The sequence below is a fragment of the Nyctibius grandis genome, chromosome 2 (genome assembly GCF_013368605.1).
Source record: "Nyctibius grandis isolate bNycGra1 chromosome 2, bNycGra1.pri, whole genome shotgun sequence".
NCBI lineage: Eukaryota > Metazoa > Chordata > Aves > Nyctibiiformes > Nyctibiidae > Nyctibius > Nyctibius grandis.
The window spans coordinates 115837953-115847391 of NC_090659.1; positions in this window are offsets into that span (position 1 = coordinate 115837953).

Genomic DNA, 9439 nt, shown 5'->3' on the forward strand with positions numbered 1-9439 from the left:
AGTTTGAATGGTGAATATAGTTTTATTTCCAGAACTTTATTAGCTACTCTCATAATGTTCGACTAAAACCATGTGTACTGTGGACATAGGTCTGCAGAGAAGGTCTTGGTTCAGTAAGAATGTAATTGTTTTCTAAATAACTAAATAACATGGTTATTTAGTAACATGTGAGCCACCATGGAATTGTTTTGTAGTGATCCTTTCACAATCTTGAATATTCTTCCTCTGCCTTAAAACAATTCTACTTCCATCTCTTTAAAATCTTCCGCAACAATCCTTCACAGCTATCTTGCACAGTCTTGTTTAGGAATATTCAGATAAAAAAATACCTTTGACTAGAAATGCTGTATTCTGCATCCTCTACCATTTCAGGAAAGGCTCCACTTCTGTTCCCTTTCTGGTGCCACTTTTCAAACCCAATAGAATAATTAAGTTACTGACTTTAAGGGTTGTCTAATCATACACTGTAAGCACAGGGGTTTGCATACAAGATCAGTGTCCAAAATGTCCTTGTTTAGTCTCTTGTGCTAACTGGTTTTGTATTCCTGACTAATATCTGATTGCTGCCATCTATGATTGAGTGAATATACTTTTCTTTATGAATAGCTTGTTGATGTCCTAGGATCCTCTGGGACAAAGGCAGCTGCATACATATAAGGTGATATTAGTATTTTCCGTCTTATCAGACAAAGTCCACAGCTGGGGAGATATTAAAGCAATATTTTCAGCTTTTCACATTCCCAGTAGTTTAAATTGAAAAACCAAGTATAAAATTGCTGACTAAAAATAGCTTTCCCTCCTCGTTTCATAGTATTGTAAAGAATCTCCTGCATTACCTACTTCTCTCAAGGCCATAATGATCTTTAAAGGCCATTTCTAATGATCTTTATATCCAGGCTAGATTTTATTGATTGAAACAGTGTCACTCTTCCGGAGATTTTCTTCAACAGGCAGATAGAGCTTGCTGGTGCAAGGATTTTTTTGGTCTTTGTCCAAGATTTTTGTTTACTTAGTTTCACTTCTCCCACCCAAAAAATTCCTTTTCCTACATAATGTATAGGCCAGTGAGATGGGGCAGCCACACCTACATTTCAGTGATTTTCCTGAAGCATTTCATGCTTCCTGCCAAAAACATGCACTTACGTCAATAGAACTATTCAGTAGGATAACTGGTCTCCTAAAGTGTCAGAGGATGCTTGAAAGCAGTCAGTCTGTGTGGATTTTAGGACTTCTTGTGTATGGTTACTGCAGAAAAAGAAACTATGAAGGCCAAATCATAACCTTTAGCAAATAGAGAAGGAGGGTGGCTCTGTGAACTCATGAGTTCTGGACTCGACTCTGAACTTTGTCATAGGCTTCATGTGTTTTTCAGGAAACCATTTGGATTAATTTCCAGATATGGAAATTTGATATAATATTAATTATATTCTCATTTGTCTATCTATCCTTTATCTTTGGCTGTTGCAGCAATGACCGTTTCCTATTTATTGTACATTCAATGTTTAGGAAACAGAGTCCCGGCTTGCTTAGCAAGTCACAGCATCACAGAATCACAGTCCATTAGTCCACAGAATCAAGTCCTCCCATTACATCCAATAATTCTCTTGGCTGGGATTCAATAACTCAGTGGCCATGACATTAATTATTCATATACTTTCTCCATTCAGAGATTGTTCTTTTTACTCACTTCAGCAAAAGTAGTTTAATGAAATTTCATCTTGCCTGATAGAGAAAGAGAAATCTAGGCCAAACTAACGTTTCTGTTAATACACTGTAATGAAAAGCTGTTCTGCATTCTCATCTTGTTTTTCAGTGCTGTTCGACACATTTCATTGATCATTTTACAAAATGACTGTTAGAGGTGTATTGAAGTCAGAGGGAGTGCATTCAGAGTATCAGAATCAGTGGGATATTGGAAATTTTTATATGGCCTTTAAGCATTACCATGTCTGGAAATTAGGTTTTTAATATGCTTTGCAATTTATTTATTTAAATAAGAGTTTATTTGTGTAGAAACACTGTAAATGTCTTTGTTGCAGTTTAGCATCTTTGTGCTAAAAAGCAGCCAGTTTCGACCATTTAAGATTAAGCTGCTTTGATGGTTCTTGTTATAGAGTGTAAAGGGTTTTTCCCACAGAGTTTTCTGCTGGCAAAATCCCACAGATCAAAGCATCAACTGACATGCTGATAAAGATTTTTTTGTGTTCTCCTTGCATTTTTTCAAACCTTGGGGAAAAAAGCTTGCATTCTTTTGAGGTATTGAATTCTTCATCAGTGCGTAGAGAGTAACCAGATTTGCAAATTTACAGTGTGCTTTCCAAAAAGATTCACAACATCGCTCTCCTTTCCTTAAGCTTTGGGAAGTGAATGTTACTCTTTTTTTTTTTTTTAAGAGCACTCCCAAGCCACATGGCTAGTCGTCTGTTACTGCCACATGGAGCCCAATCTGCGAACACTTCTGTTTCTGCCTCCTGCATCTTTGGAGGTCCTAGTAGGTTATTTTTCATAGTTATAAAACTTGACATGTTTTGTTGTACAAATGGTGGATTTGGAGATATCTTCTATCACTTTTAGTGTGTACTCAGGCTTATAATTCTGCATCCTTCTCACTGTCTGGAAAGCCAGTTATGGTTGGTATATGTTTGGTATGTGCATAGTTTGTGTAAGGTATAGTGTGCATAGTTGGTGTAATGCAGAGTGAAGCATCGTAAGGTGAAATCTTTGAATCATGAAGAGGATTTTGCTGAACTGTATTTGAAAAAATGCCTGAAGGAATCACTAGTCAATTGTTAATACATTATTTCCTTATTAAGCGGTTCCCTGTTACAACTCCCTTTTTGGTATCTTTCATTTTGCACATATAACCCCTGTACTATTAGCTTCAGTAAAGACACATTGCCTGTTGCTACCAAGGATTTTTCCCAGGCCTTATCATCCTTTGTACCTCAATAATCTCTTGCAATGGGATACATGAAAAAATAATTCTGTAGCTGTTTAATTTACACAAGGCCAAGGATAGATTTTAAAACTATTTTATAGTTCTTTGGAGCCAATTGTGCGAGCATTTTTTATTTCAGTCAAGTCAGGTTCAATTGCATTATTTTTATTTCATTAAATATCTTTTCTATAGCAGTAGGTTCTGGGTGCCAAGTTGTGGTCTAGACATTTCAACAAGTTACTGTCTAGCAGCCGTTTCATAGTAATTTCACATTTTTGTGTTCTTGGTATGCAACAAATGGGAAGTAATTTAAGCTCGTTTAGCCCTCAATTAAGGAAGCTTCTGGTAAGAAATTCCTTCCATAGAAATTTTGTAATTTAAGAAGACCAAGAACAGACAAAGGAATAAAAAAAGAGATTGCAGTGATAATAGACTTGCTGATAATTCTATGATTTTTCCACTGTCTTTTTGACCCCATGGTAAATGACATATAGGAAGTAAAGAGGAATACAGTCAAACTGTGTACAATTTTTTCATTTACATTATATCAATTTTCTAATATATGTATTACATAAAAATACATTTGATACATATGTATGTTTAATGTACCTATACCTTTAAAACTACAATTAACATAAATACCTAGATGTCACTTAGGTATGCAACAGATTCCTCAAAATCTGGTTAAAAATAATGCTTCTTTTCTATTATTTTAGGTCAAATGAAGTTAATCAAAGTGTTAAGACCATAAAGGTCTACCCAGTAGTTGTCTACAGCTGAAATTTCTGTCTGTCTGGTCCTTGACAGTCCATGAGAAGAGACAAGCATTTTTAAGCCAAATTCATCTCTTCCTAATGTATATATCTAAAAAGAGGTTGATGAAACTTGCCTTCAGAGTCCCTATTTCTGTCCAGTAACTATAAAGGGAAGTTAGGATGCCTAGTTCATGTATAAAACTGTATATTATATGTCTAAAGCTAAGTGAACTGAATCTTAAACTCAGGAAACACTTTTCACATCAATGTGATACTTTCCAGTGTCTAAAGTAATTAGAATAGCAGCAAATACTGCATAGGCAGTTTGAATATATAGTCCTATTACTCAATGTGACATTCCTTTCTTTAAAAATGCTGCTGCTAATGAAATGATATAGGGAAGCTCGTCAAAACAATGTCCTGGGAAGTGAAAAATATGATTTAATAGAATTTTGATTCCTTGACTTGCTGGGGTTTTTTTTAAAGACTGCTTTTTGAATATGATTTTGAATGCAGGGGAACAGGAAGCGATAAGTACTTAATCCCAGCTTGAAGAGTAACCTTGTGACATTTCTAAAAGTAAGTTATTCAAGTATTGTTTATTTGGTCTAACTGTAGAGGACTGTAACCTCTCAGAGGACCCCAAAGCCAGATGATTATTGACATTTTATTTCTACACATTTCCTTTTGAGATCTAAGACTTTATATTGGAGTGTTTCTAAACAGCATATAATGGAGAAGGTTTCCCCACTTAGAAGTTATTCTTTAGAGGCGTTCCACATGACTAATTCTGATTAAGAAGATAGTACTGCCGTTAGGGTTGTGTGTCTTTTTAAGGTATTTTTGCATTCTAGCATTTTCACACTCTTTTCTGATACTTTCAGAAAGTGCTGCTCCTTAGATATGGAGTGTTTGGCAAACTTGGTATTGGTTGCTTTGGATGGTATAGGTCATATTCGGACACCAGTGTTTTTAGTATACCATTTATGCTCTGAGAACAGTTATTTGTGAGTGCGGCAGTGAGCTCTTTCTGTTGAAAGTTTTTGTTCACTCTGAGGCATGCATTCTCTTGAAGTAAAAATAACTTTCAGCTTGTGCTGGTTTCAACTGGGGGAGAAAGTTAATTTTCTTCACAGTAGTATGGGGACACGTTCTGGATTTGTGCTGGAAACAGTGTTGATAACACAGGGATGTTTTCGTTACTGCTGAGCAGTGCTTACACAGAGCCAAGGCCTCTTCTGCTCCTCACACCACCCCACCAGCGAGCAGGCTGGGGGTGCACAAGAAGTTGGGAGGGGACACAGCTGGGACAGCTGACCCCAGCTGACCAAAGGGATATTCCATATCATATGGCGTCATGCTCAGCATAAATCTGGGGGAAGAAGGACGATGTGAGGGATATTTGGAGTGATGGCGTTTGTCTTCCCAAGTCACCATTACGCGTGATGGAGCCCTGCTGCCCTGGAGGTGGCTGAACACCTGCCTGCTGATGGGAAGCAGTGAATGAATTCCTTGGTTTGCTTTTCTTGTCTGCGTGGCTTTTGCTTTACCTATTAAACTGTTTCTATTTCAACTCACGAGTTCTCTCACTTTTACCCTTCTGATTCTCTCTCCCATCCCACTGATGGGGAGTGAGCGAGCAGCTGGGTGGTGCTTAGTTGCCAGCTGGGGTTAAACTACAACACAGCATTTTATCCATTATACTTCACTTTGGAAGCTGAAGGTTTTATTCTCATTTTATAATTTTGGAATACTTTTAATGAAAGGAAATATTGAAACAAACCCATCAGAGAGTTCTACAGTTCATTGTTCTGTGTACGTCTGTACTTGTGAATTTTCAGTAATTACTTTGCTGGTAGGGTCACTAAGTCGCTCTCTTTCTTTTATATTATTGGCAGATCTTTTGCCAAGGTTGCAGTCATACCGATAATCAGTGCCTTAGATAATTCTGTCCTAATCTGTAGGTTCTTTTTCAAGAATCCATATATTACATATGAGTATTTTTCTAACATCTTGAACAATCATTATCTTCTACACTATTATTGATTAGCTTTTACTTTTGGCACAAAGTTAATGTGAGTATATGCTGCTTTCTCAAACAATTATTCCTCTGTGACTGCCCTGCTTATTGAAATCTAAGGAGCTTTGTGTTATTTTTGAAGCTCTGTAACTACAAATAATGCCATTGTATGTGCCACTAAATGATTTCTTTCTCATCTGGATGTGTTCCTCTGCCCCTGATTAATTTCCTCTATGTTTCTTATATGCTAGCAGATATCTCAGTTACCTTATGGTGTCTACTATGGTACCAGACATCAGTGTTTAGGCACCCAAACCCTACCTTTTTTTTTTTCTTCTTGTCCTCAGCAAATAGAACCAACTGATTTTTGCTGTTTTGGAAACAGGATAAAAAGATCACTTTGGCCTTCTCATTTATGGCCTGTACAGCTCCATGGTTTACCCAGGTGTTCCAGCATGCTATGGCTCCCTTGAAGCTTGTGCATCAGCCTTCCATTCCTTTTCCTTTTCCACCCAGAAAGACTGACCATGCTTTATAACACCCTTTCCCTGCGGCAAGGGTATTTTAAAGAGAAGAGAAAGCTGTGTGTCTTCTGTAGAGTGAGTTATGAATTATCTTAGAGATGTAATATTTTTTAGAGATTCTTTCCTGAAATTTATTTTCACCCAGGAATCGGTGATTAAGTTACATCAATTTTATTTTTATTATTTCTTTTTTCTATCTGTTTTTCACCTTGTCCCCTCCATGCTGTACTTACTTACTTGCATTGTAGTGACTCCTACAGGATACACACAGGATCTGAAGCCCCATTTATCAGACATTATACAGAGGTCCCTGCTCTAAAACTTCAAATCAAGAAACAGAGAAAACAGAATCAGAAGGCATGGACTTCATTCCTAGTTCAAAATTCAGAATTTTTTTACTTTGCTTATCTATGACAAATATCATAGGAGGTATGATATATGAAAAATGTACACTTTTTTAGCAGACTGTCCAACCTGACCATCTTCATTTGGCAGTTTCCTTTAGATACCTTTTGCTTCAATAATAGTACTTTCTGTAAGCTTTGAATTTTCCTAAGGCTTTCTTAAATGAGAAAGCAAGGCTTTTAAAAGAGAGCAGAATTTGTATTTCATTTGATTTAACAGTCTGTTGTCTTTCCTCACAATAATATGTTCTAATGTGATTCAAGATGACTGATAGTCATAATTCTACAGAGGATTTTGGTTTCCAGAGCTAGGTGGTGTTTCTGTAGAAACATTGTGCTGTTATTTCAGTCCTTTGTGATACTATGTTTTCTGTAAGACCAAATTGCTATTTTATTTCCTGAGAATGAGGCATTCAGCGTGTTTTACTATGTCTTAATTCATGAATGCAGTCACTTTTGGAGAAATTAGTTGATTTTTTGTTGTTTTGTCATTGAATCACAGAATTGTTTAGGTTGGAAAGTACCTCTTTAGATCATCAAGTCCAATCCCCTTGCTCAAGCAGGGTGAGTGAGAGCAGATGGAATTTAATGTTTTTTAATTTGTGTCCATTACCTCTTGTCCTCTCAGTTGGCACTACTGTGAACAGTCTGTCTGCCTCTTCTTCACTCCTTCCCACCAGGTATTTATACACATTGATGAGATCTCCCTGAGCCATGTCTTCTCCAGGCTGAACAATCCCATCTTTCTCAGCCTCTCCTGGTATGAAACAAGTTCCAGTCCCTTAATAATCTTTGTGGCCCTGCTCTGGACTCACTGCAGTAAGTTCACATCTGTCTTGTACTGGGGAGCGCTGGACTCAGTACTCCAGATGTGGCCTCATCAATCCTGAGCAGACCCTCAACCTGCTGGCAGCACTCTTCCTAATACAACCCAGGAAGCTGCTGACCTTTTTTGCCATGACAGCACATTTCCTGGCTCATGGTCAGCATTGTTGTCCACCAGGACCCCCAGGTCCTTGTCTGCCAAGCTGCTTTTCAGTCAGTCAGTCCCCAGCATATACTGGTGTCTGGTGTTATTCCTCCCCAGGGGCAGGACTTTGCATTCCCCTCTTTTGAACTTCATGAGTTTGCTGTCATCTGACGTCTCCAGCCTGTCCTGGTTCATCTCAATGACAGCACACCAATCTGGTCTATCAGCCACTCCTCACAGTTTTGTCTTATTTGTGAACTTGTTGAAGGTGCATTCTGTCCATTAATGAAGAGATTAAAACATGTAGGTCCCAGTATCAACTTCTGGAGCACACCACTAGTGACTTGCTTCCAACTGCACTTTTTGCAGCTGATGACAACCCTCTGGACCTGGCTATTCAGCCAGTTTTCAATCCACCTTGCTGTCCACTTATCTAACCTGTACTTTGTCAACTTGTCGATGAGGATATTGTGGGAGACAGTCAGTGTCAAAAGCCTTACTAAAGATGAGCTAAGCAACAGCCACTCCTCTCACCTCATCCACCAAGCTAGTCACCTCGTTGTAGATGCCTATCAGGTTGGCTAAGCATGATTTCCCCTTTGTAAATCCATGCTGACTAGTCTCAGCCACTTTCTTGTCCTTCATGAGTTCGGAAATGTTTTCCAGGATTATTTGCACCATCACCTTCCCAGGGACTGAGGTGAGCCTGACTGGCCTATAGTTCCCTGGATCTTTCTCCTTGCCCTTCTTGAAGACAGGAGTGACATTTGCTCTCTCACAGTCTTCAGAAACCTCTCCCAGCTGCCATAACCTTTCAGAGATAATAAAGAATGGCCTCGCAGTGACATCACCCAGCTCTCTCAGCACTTGTGGGTGCAACCCATCAGGCCGCATGGACTCCTGTATGTCCAGTTTGTTTAAGTGCTCCCTCACCTGCTCCTCCTCCTCTGAAGGTATGTCTTCCCTCCGGTCTCACATTTTCCCTCTGGTCTCAGAGGCCTGGCATTCCTGAAGACCAGGCTTACAAGTAAAGACAGAGGCAAAGAAGCCGTTGAGACCCTTGTCCTTTCTCATGTCATTTGTCAACAGTTCCTCTGCCTCATTCAGCAGTGGGCCCATGTTTTCCCTAGTTTTCCTTTTGCTGCTAACGTACTTGCAGAAACCTTTCTTGCTGCCCTTCACATCCCTCATCAGATTCAGCTCCAAGTTGGCCTTCGCTTTCCTAACCCACCCCTGCTTCCACCTTTTGTACACTTCCTTCCATGTCTGAGTTCAGTTAGGAGCTCCTTCCTCACCTGTGGCAGGCCTCTCCTGCCACCTTTGCTTGATTTCCAACTTGTTGGGATGGATCTTTCTTAAGCTTGGAGGTGGTGATCCTTGAATATCAACCAGCTCTGCTGGACCCCTCTTCTCTCCAGGCCCCTACCCCATGGGATATGGCCCATTGTCACATCTTTGTGTTCAATGGCTGCCACATTTTTACTACATTTTGAAGCTTTTGGTTATAGTGTATTGTCTCCTTTTTCTGGTGAAGAAATTCCATGTACAAAAGACTGACTGATATAATGATTACAGGATTTTAGAAGTATTTTAAAATTATCACAGGTTATTTAATGTTGCTATTATTTTCCTGTCTTTACTGCCAGAAGTATTAACATGAAAATTCTCTAACATTTCTTCTTTACCTTACACTGACAGTCTTCTGATTTTACATAGCACACTGAAGGGCCCAACTGGAGAAAGCAATAGGAAACACAAGATGCAGAGCTGTATTTGAGATGGAACGTGGCTTTACCAGAGCATGTGTCTGTTTAATGTCTGATTCCTA